Here is a 10766-nt window from a genome sequence, read left to right as displayed (position 1 = left end):
TAAAAAAAGGCGGATATGTTTGGTCCCGACTTGGTTTACTATGCTATGGAGAAAGTTAAGGTGATTTGGGAGAGGCTTAAGGCTCCCTAAGTCGCCAAAAGTCTTATGCGGATGTTAGGCGCAGATAATCATGCATAAGATGTGCTCGTAAAGTGAAGGGCCCAGAATCATACCTCAAATATCAATATGAGATCATGACCCAAGCTGCCAGAAACTCGCTATAACAATGATCATCACAATAATAAGAACAATAACAAGGACAACGCGAGTAACCAGTTAGCCCGGACAACGAATACCTAGCCAAGCCTTTCACGAACCCTCACCGCCCTAGGATCGAAAGGTTAAATCAACATACAACACAACATAACCATACTCATCACACATACCTATACAGCCTCCTATAAGGCTGATAGGTATAGGCGCATACTGGTGATAGACGATGCGCATGCAAGAATGAGTGTCTAAAAATACAATCCGTAAAACCATAAGTAACCCAGGCCATCTCACAGCCTCCATATTAATGATATGATACACGTGGTCATCGTACAACCTTCAGGACATCGCACAATATTTATAATAAAGATGTGATACTCGAGGTCATCACCTCTAGGCTGTCACACAACCTATACAATAATGATAAGTATATAATGATATGATACTTTAGGTCATCGTGCAACACGAGACTGTCACACAACCTATATAATAATGGTGTTATACACGAGGTCGTTGCACAACCCCTTCCCGTTGCATGACCTTTATAATAATGACATGATACACGAGGTCGTCGCATAATCTAGGCCGTTGCACAACCTAAAAAGACATAGTTAAATTCTAAAAATAACTAAAAAGACAAAATATAATTTGACTAAAACATAAAAAATATGAAATTTTAATAAGAAATTAAAAAAATATCGAATAATCTAACTTGGTTCGACAAACAAAAAATTTGATATTATGTTCACTATTTCAATACTCTTGATGCAACACTAGAACATAGAGGAATTTTTCTGAAAAAAATTATCAATTGAATTTTCTCTAATGAAAAATTGAGAAAAGCCTAAGTGAAATATAAAGATATACATACAAAAATAAAAAAGTTAGACAAGTAGGATACTAAAGGATAAAAAATAATGTGCTTTAATCCCTATTACTGCTAATAATAAGAGGGAATAAGCAGGCAACAGGTCGACGCACCTGCTTGTGCTTCCTTCTTTAGTTGCTTCAATCGTAATTTTACTATATCATTTTTAATTAATTATTACATGTCATTTACGTATTAGAAAATTTATATTAATTATATTTATATTTTACTTATGTATAAGAGGCAGTTGAGAAGAGCTTTCCGTTGTCCTCCTTGCCGAACAGTTAAACTGCTTGCTCCGTGATTTTATTATATCACTTCTGATTAATTATTATATGTTATTTGAATTATAAAATTAATAATATTTAATAAAAAATAAAATAGACATTTATGATATGTCTGTTTTAGCTGCTTCAACTGTAATTTTACTATATCAGAAAGAAAAAAAACGGCTAATCACATGAGGTAATGGGAGAGATATCCAAAAATATTCTCTTTCTTAAATATCTAATAATCTCATTATTCTTTTAAAAAAAAAAATAAAAACTGTACTTTTAAGTTATTATTTTTTCATGCCACATGTACCTAGCTACTATAAAATTTTGGGCCCCAGAATCTCGAAACACTTGCTTGGGTTAATTTACCTCTGGGTCGGCCTTGACTTAACGTACATGATTTTTAAGAATATTATAAAATTCATTATTCAAATATTTGAGAAAAACATAGTATATTAACTCTAGCTTAACGTACATGATTTTTAAGAATATTATAAAATTCATTATTCAAATATTTGAGAAAAACATAGTATATTAACTCTAGCTGAAAAATGAATGACATGCTATGTGAAATAACAAGTCGATACTATTAAAGCAAATAAATTAAAACTGAAAATATAACATAAACTGAAAATTCAAATAAAAATTTAACATAATACTCTTTTATAAAATTTCTACATAATTTAAATAAATATGACTAAAAAAAATTTAAGTCTATAACCTCATCCAACCATGAAGTTTATTTTAATTAAAATCAGAATACTAAAGTGACGATGCTAAATGAAGAAAATAATCAAAAAATAAATAATGCAATCAATCGCATGGAATCTCAAGAGTAAAAGTTGGGAAATGGGAAGTAAAAAAAATCAAATACAAAAACTATAAAATAAAAAAATATTTTTAAAAATAAAAATAATTTAAAATAATATAACGAAAAAATAAATTAAAATAACAAGAAATTACATAAAAATAAAAAGGAAGAAATTTAAAGTAACCTTGTCACTGCACCATATAATTACCAACAATTCACACATTCCTCTTGAGAATTGAAGTGTGTAATTATCTCCTTCCAATTACACCTAATTACATGTTAACCAAGTAACTACTTGGCCAAACAAACAAGTCAAATCGTGTAATAACATTCAACTACACCAACTTCAATTCTCAGGATGACTTTCCAAACAAGTCCTTAGTACATTAATTTTAAAATTCTAATTTTATAGGTTACTGGTAGAATTTAATTGGGAATTCACTTGAAGTAGGTAATTTTAATTAAATTGGGTAATGATGACCGATTTGGGAAAGTTGTTAAAGGAGGGTTAGATTTGTTAAATTTATTCATGATAGGATAAAATAGTCAAATAATATAACGAGGATAAAGCTGACTAATAAAACAAAGTAGAGGGTATAATTAACTTTTTTTATTTATTAAATTACTATTTATTTATGTTTTAACTCGTTTCTTGAAAAAATTGATACATTGATAACATTTTTAAAAAATTATATCTATTATTTATTGGAATAATAACAAATTTAAAAATAAGAATTAATATCTTCTTAATTTTTAAAATGTTAGTATTTTAGATTAAATTAATTTATCTTTACATAGGAATAAAGAGGAAATACAGAGTGATTCATATTACTACTACTACTAGTAATTATAGGGTAAAAGTATCCTAGACACGTGGACAAATCAAATTATGATACGTAGAAAGAAGATGAACATGACTCAGTGTACAACTGAACAGAATCAACGACAGATCAATACACACCAGATGTCGCGTATACCAACGAAATATACCAATTCAAAAAGTGCAATAAGTCAGAAGAGAAGATCAATGAGTCCTCACTAGCCGTTATGTAATTGATGCGTGGATGACGTCAGACATTATCTATTCATTATTAGTGTCATTAAATTAGTCATTTATCATATATTATTGAGGGTTAATGCGTGATGATCAACTCACGAATAGTCATCCCCGTATAAACTATGTGGTCATCATAATTTAAAATCATTGAATATTATCTAGTAAAACAATCTTACTTTCTTCACATATTTAGTATGCTTTTGCTTAATCAGTTCTCACGATGTGGTCATAGATTTTTTAGGATCAGGGCAGCTTAGGCTATATCGATCTCTACCTTCAATTTTTGTTTACAACATTATTCATTTTTATTATTCTACTATATCTAACAAATTTGATCCTCTTTTCCTTAAACGTGATGTATAAATTCAATAGTACATTCTTTTAGGGTAATCAATTTGACATTTATAGAGGCTAAGAATAATTATAGTATTAATTTGGTCTCTCTAGAATGTTACTAACAAAATATATTTTTCCTATAAACAAACCATTGACTCAATGAATGAAACTGAAAACCAAATAATATAAATTCCAACCATATCATAGATAACACCATGAATGATAAGGTTGACCCAATTATGTGGAAAAAAGGTAGGGAGATTCTCACTAAGGTCAAATCCAACATAATGAAGGCAATAACCACCAAAATGCACCATAGTTTTAAGTGCATCATATCTGCAAAGATAGATTTTATAAATTTCTCGCATTAGATACTCACAAAAAAATAATGATGACTTTTCAAGATAGGGTCACTATAGACCCAATATGCCACGTGAGGAGTCACCTCGCCATACTAGAGTTGAGGATTAAAAAATAACACTACAACTTCAAATAATGGAGAATCATTTAAAATCATGAAGTGCTTAATGGGATTGAAAGATCGAACAAATCAAAATAAGAAAAAGTTTCCACCCGTATGCATCAAGTTGAGGGGATCCACCAATCTTGAAAGGCCCAAACTTTAGGACATACGTGTAATTACATTTCCAACGGGTGCGGCCTCAAAATTGATTCTCAAACAATTTAAAATGTCAGGCTTTCCACAATATGATGGAACAACTAATCCTTAAGAATACGTGACATAATACATATGAGCGATAAAGGACAATGATAGGACCAAAACTTCTTTCACAAAATAATTCATTTTTTCTAGTTTATTAGTTTTGTAATGAAAAGTATAGGATTTTGTATTTTGTCCAATTATCTCTCTATTTGGCCGGGTTTTTATGTCCCAAACACTAATTTATTGGGGGAGAAACTAATCTAATTGGAAGTTGTTAATGTTTATATCGATCAAGAACCAAATGAAATCAAATCGATTCTATTTAAAGTTTAGGGAAACCCCCGGACCAGGGGTCATGATGTGGTACTTTTTAATAATTGAACATTTCATTTAATCTTTTTATCATTTTTTCAAATTATTTTGTGCAAGCACAGGTTTGAGTGAAAAAAGGTGCAAGCACGGAAAATTAATATCTTCGATATTGCTTAAGATATATTGAATAACTCTAGAAGTATGTGATACGCTTTCAAAAAGAGAGAGTTTGCTGCCTCTAATCCCTGATAAGTAGGTGACAAAAAAATTTACCAAGAGATTCAACCTTAGAATCGTAAGTGCACCACTGAAAGTGAAAGAAAATCTGGGAAATTCTTGATAGTTACTTGGACTAAAGTCTATAACATGTATAAATCCAAAATTAGGACTACAGATGACTAATTAGCTCCACCTGTATACAAAATATGGATCAGTAAGAACTGTTGAAAAAGAATCATGGACGAGTTATAAAGCCTTTAAGGGAAAGGTATCATCTCGTAACACCTCAAAAAGTGTTGAGTTTATTTTAATACTTTATTCGAGCATAACTCTTAATTTTTTTAAAGAGTTACATGGTGCACATACTGTAAGAAATATTATTTTTTGTATATATATATATATATATATAATGAAAATTCATCCCCATAATTAATTTATTATTTTTAGCGTTATGAGATTTATGTGTTTGTTTTTAAAAAAAGGATAAGGGGTTTACAACACTAGTACTTGGGAAAATTGAGGATCGAGGATTATTTTGGGGAAAATACATGCAGTTGACTCGTTGCTTAAAGTGTCTTCTTCTTCCTCTTTTTTTTTTTTTTTTTCTTCTTCTTCCTCTTCTTCCTCTTCTTCTTCCTCCTCCTCCTCCTCCTCCTCCTCCTCCTCCTCCTCTTCTTCTTCTTCTTCTTCTTCTTCTTCTTCTTCTAAGTAATTAAGGAAAAATTTGATGGGTTCAAGAATTAATTTATAAATTTAGAATTGAAATTGAACTCCAAAAAATACATTCTTTATTCTATCTTCGAATATGATTTTGATGACTATTGAAGCTTGAAGACGCTTGTGAGGAGTGTTTATAGTGTAGGACTTGGAAAAGTCATTGAAACTAGGGCATCCTTGAGTGTGGAATCACTAGGGTTGAAAATTGACTTAGAAACATTAGTGCTTTGGGGAGCTTGAGTCCCTTTTGTGTCAACGCAAGAATATGGCGTTTCTATTACAAGATTCAGTGGGTTTTGGTGTTTTATACACACCTTAGTTCCTATAGTGTTGTAATGGTTATGTCTCACTAACTATCTTTCTTTTATTGCAATATAGCTTGTGTTTTGTTTCTTAATCCGTGAGTATTTTGCTTTTTGTGTGTTTGCTTCTACTTCATCTCCTTTATTTAAGTTTATTTTCATCTTTATAGATTAGATCTATATCATTAGGTATCAATATCCATGTTTTAGGGTTGTTCCTACAACTCTAAGTCTTGGATTGTTGTTACCTTAAAGAAAATCTTCACAAAAAAAAGAGTCAAAAGTCCAAAAATCACAAAAAAGAGCTTTGAGTCTTGTTTTAGGTAGTAGATCCGAAATATACCTAGTTTTTGTATGTTTTGATAGTTTCTAGTGCTAGATCCTTGCTCACTAGCACTAATAAAGTCTAGATCTAAGATTTGAGCAAGATTCGAGTTGTTTTGAGCATTCTACCATTGTTGAACTTGAGTTTGAAGCTTTTGAAAGGTGTATCTCGTGTAGATTGTTGTGGTTGTGATGTTTTGAAGGTGATTTTTGTGATATTTGTGCTTGGCTTGGCAAAGGGACCCTAGATATGTAAGAAAATTTGAATTTGGAGGTCATTTGTTTGGTGGTCAAACTTGGTCAACTCTTGAATATTCTTGTTATTCTTCTTCATCTTAATATTTTATTGAAGGAGAATATTCAAAAGTACTTGTTTGATTTACAAAAAAGAAGAAAGAGAGTGTAAAGATTATTTGTACAAAAAATATTCCAAGCATATTCAAGTTATCCAAAAGAAGAAGGGAACAAATGGAATATTCAAGTATAATTAAAAGTATAAGGGGGGGACCAACTCAATTCAAATCCATTTTGAAGATTGAAAAGACTCCAAACTTGGATTTTCCCTCTCAAAATCATCCCTTTCACTCTCTTAGTTGAAGTTTGGCCGAGACACCAAAAATTGAAGAGCAAAAATTTGGTAAAGTTGATGTCCAATCATAAAGTGCCACATCATCATTTAGGGCAACCTGATTTTGAATTTAAATTTTAGTTTCTTAGTTTCAATTTGTAATTTCTTAGTAACATTTTTTTGATTCTATCTCTAATTAGCAACTATTAACTATCTACTAGGTTGAGAATTAGTTTAAAGTCCTTTCTTTCGTATTTCCGTCCCTTGTGTGCTTTTCTCGTTTTGTGATTCGTTGTGCTTTGTTGGTTCAAGTCCGAAACAAGTTTTGTTTGAGTCAAATCAAACAAAAATCCATTCTAGGCAAAAGTAGACTCATCCCTCAATCACTCATGAAGTTCAAGCCGATTTTCAACACTTGTGAAACCAAGTATGAGGTAAAACCGAGAGTGAGAGTGTGTGAGGTTATTTGAACTAACTTGTTTGTTCATTTTGTAGGTTTGTTTCTTTGTTTTAGGTACACTGGCCATGGAAACCGAGGGTGCAACCTCCCAAACCATGGACAACAATGTCACTAATGTTATTTTGGCTCATCTTGAAATTATTTCCTGTGATATGGCTAGGATAAATGCGGGTTTTAAAAGATTAGACTCAGATATTGGAACAATGAAAGAGGATATGGCATCAATGAAGGGAGAAATAACAACATTGAGTGGTAGAATTGATCAATTTGAGAGTCAAAGAAACTTCCGACCCTCTACTCCTCAACACTACCATGTGTCATGTGTGCAAGCCCAAAACACCTCTACTACCATCAAACCCGAGGCCCTCCATCAAATGCTTTATCCTCCAAAAATTCCACAAAACCAAGTTCAATTGAGGATTAAGCCTATGCATCCTCAATTGAATCAAGTCCAACAAGAGGGACTTGGAAACCAAATTCCACCACTAAACCCAAACTACCAAATCCCAAATCCGCTTGACCAAAGGCCCCACTCTCTATAAAATCCAATGCCTCAAGTCCAAGCCCCACTTAACTAAAGACCCTACCATCAACCAAATCCAATACCTCCTTACCAAACTATACTTAACTAAAATTAACCCATCCATGTCAAAGACTATGGTAGATTGGCACAAGAGGGTTATGGAGTTTACAATGATGAATACATGATTGAAGAGAAGGTAGAGTTAGAATCTAAGATTGATGAGGCCGAGCCTCAATATAGAGAGAAACTTGATGATGAGGTACATAAAGAGTCTGAAGAAGAAGACACTTGGCCACAATATAGTAAGTCTCAAGTTCTAAACTTTATGGTGAGAAGGGTAATGGTGAGCAAAACACTAGATGATCCAAGATAAAGAGAGAACCAATTTCATACCAAGTGCCTTATCAAAGGTAGTGTGTGTACCATGGTGATTGATAGTGGGATTTGCACTAATGTTGCTAGTGCTACTATGGTAGATTTCTTAAAACTTCTCACTACTCCACATGAAAATAACTACAAGCTTCAATGGCTAAATGATTGTACTGTATTGAAGGTGACATAACAATTCGGTTCAAGGTAGGAAACTACCAAGATGAAGTGTGTTGTGATGTTATTCCCATGCAAGCTTGTCATTTGTTGTTGTGTAGACCATGGAAATTTGATAGGTTTGCCAAACATGATGAAAGAACCAATACGTATTCACTTGAGCATGGTGGCCGAATGTTTTCACTTCATCCTCTCTCACCATCTCAAGTAAGTAAAATGCATCAACAATTGAGGGAATTAAAAGAAAAGGGAAAAAAGGGGAAAGAACCCAAAAGTGGTAAGGGTGTAGAATCCGAGGGGGCCTCAACTTCTAAGAGTAAAGGCCCTTTGTTGATATTGGCTAGGAGGAAAGATCTCTTTAAGGAGAATTACCACAACACTCCTATGTTTTTCCTATCCCATGCTTTAACTATGAACTCTTTTTATTCTTATTATTTTTTCTTCTTTTCTTCCCCCTTCCATTTCTTTTGTTTTGTAGGAATTTGTAGATGTTTTTCCAAAGGAACTCCCACAAGGGTTGCCCCCACTTCAGGGAATTGAGCATCAAATAGATTTTGTGTTAGGCTCTCAATTTCCCAATAAATCGGCATATAAAAGTAACCCAACGGATACCAAAGAGCTTCAAAGAAAATTTGAGGAACTTCTCAACAAAGGATACATCAAATAAAGCATGAGTCCATGTGCAGTATCAGTTTTGTTAGTGCCAAAAAAAGATGGGACATGAAGAATGTATGTGGACTGCCAGTCCATCAATATAATCATGGTAAAGTATCACCATCCCATTCCTTGATTAGATGATATACTTGATGAGTTGAATGGCTCTTGTGTGTTTTTGAAAATTGATCTTAGGAGTGGCTATCACCAAATTAGAAAGCAACTGGGTGATGAATGAAAAACCACTTTCAAGACCAAATTTGGTCTATGCCATTCGACCTCACTAATGCTCCTAGTACTTTCACGGGATTAATGAATCATGTGATGAAGCCGTTTATTCAAAAGTTTGTTGTTGTGTACTTTGATGATGTCTTGATTTATAGCAAGTCCCTTGAAGAACATGTATTGCCTTTGCAAAGTGTATTCGATGTCCTTACAAAGAAGAAGTTATATGCTAATCTTGAGAAATATTCTTCTAGTGTTGATAATGTTGTGTTCTTAGGATTTGTTGTAAGTTCAAGGGGAGTTGAGGTGGATGAGTCCAAGATAGACGCTATCAAAAGTTTATCGACCCCAAAACCTATTGGAGAAATCCAAAGTTTCCATGGGTTGACAAGCTTATATATATGCTTTTTCAAAGGGTTTAGCACTATTGCAGCTCCCTTAACCGAGATCATTAAAAGGACCAACCTTTCAAGTGGGGTTATGAGCAAGCTAAAGCCTTTGAAACCTTGAAAGCTATGCTCATTTCTGCCCCTTTGTTGCAATTACCCAATTTTAATAATATGTTTGAAGTAGAACATGATGCAAGTCAAGTAGGAATAGGTGCCGTCTTAATGCAAGATCTCAAACCTATTTCCTATTTTAGTGAAAAGCTCAAGGGTATGACTATAAATTATTCCACTTATGATCTAGAGTCATACGCCTTGATTAGAGCTTTGGGTAATCGGCAACACTACTTGTGGCCCAAAGAGTTTGTGAGTTGAATAGACCCTGAATCCTTGAAACTTCTTAGGGCCCAAGACAAGTTTAACAAGTGGGATGCTAAGTGGATTTAATTCTTAGAAACCTTCACTTATGTAATTCAATACAAAAAAAGGAAAGGAAAATGTGGTTGCCGACGTATTATTTTGGAAACATGTGCTTATTTCTGCCTTATCTTCCAAGTTGATGGGATTTAAGAGCCTAATGTTGTTATATCTCGAGGACCTTATATTTGGCCCTACCATTCATCTATATGAAGAGTGGGGTAAGAAAGTGGCTCAAGGAAAGGGATGCCACTCCCTATTCCAAGTTTGATGGTTATTTGTTCAAAAGAAGATGGTTGTGTGTGCCTTCGAGTTCTTGAAGGGAGTTGTTTGTGAGAGAGGAATATGATGGTGGACTAATAGGACATATTGGGGTTGATAAGAACCTCAGAATATTGGAGAAACAATTCTATTAGCCTAAAATGCGCAAAGATGTTGCTAAGATTTGTGGCCAATGTATGGATTGTAGGAGTGCCAAATCCAGCCTCCTTCCTTAAGGATTGTATACCCCGCTTCCTACTTATCTTCTTCCTTGGCTTGACATATCTATGGACTTTGTTTTAGGGCTGCCAAGGACAAGGAAATGAAGGGATATCATCTTTGTAGTGGTTGACCGTTTCTCTAAAATGACCTACTTCATTCCATGTTCTAAGAGTGAGGATGCATCTAGTGTAGCTTCGTTATTTGTTGAACATGTTATAAGCTACATGGGATCTCTTATACCATTATTAGTGATAAGGACTCCAAGTTTCTTAGTCACTTTTGGAAGTCGATGTGGGTAGGCTTGGTACGAATTTGCTTTTCTCGACCTCTTTCCACCCACAAATCGATGGCCAAATGGAAGTAGTAAATAGGACCTTGGGTTCTATTCTACATTCCATGGTTAAAG

Source organism: Capsicum annuum, chromosome 3 (assembly GCF_002878395.1).
Source record: "Capsicum annuum cultivar UCD-10X-F1 chromosome 3, UCD10Xv1.1, whole genome shotgun sequence".
NCBI lineage: Eukaryota > Viridiplantae > Streptophyta > Magnoliopsida > Solanales > Solanaceae > Capsicum > Capsicum annuum.
The sequence above is the reverse complement of the archived record's forward strand: the minus strand, read 5'-3'. Positions refer to the sequence as shown.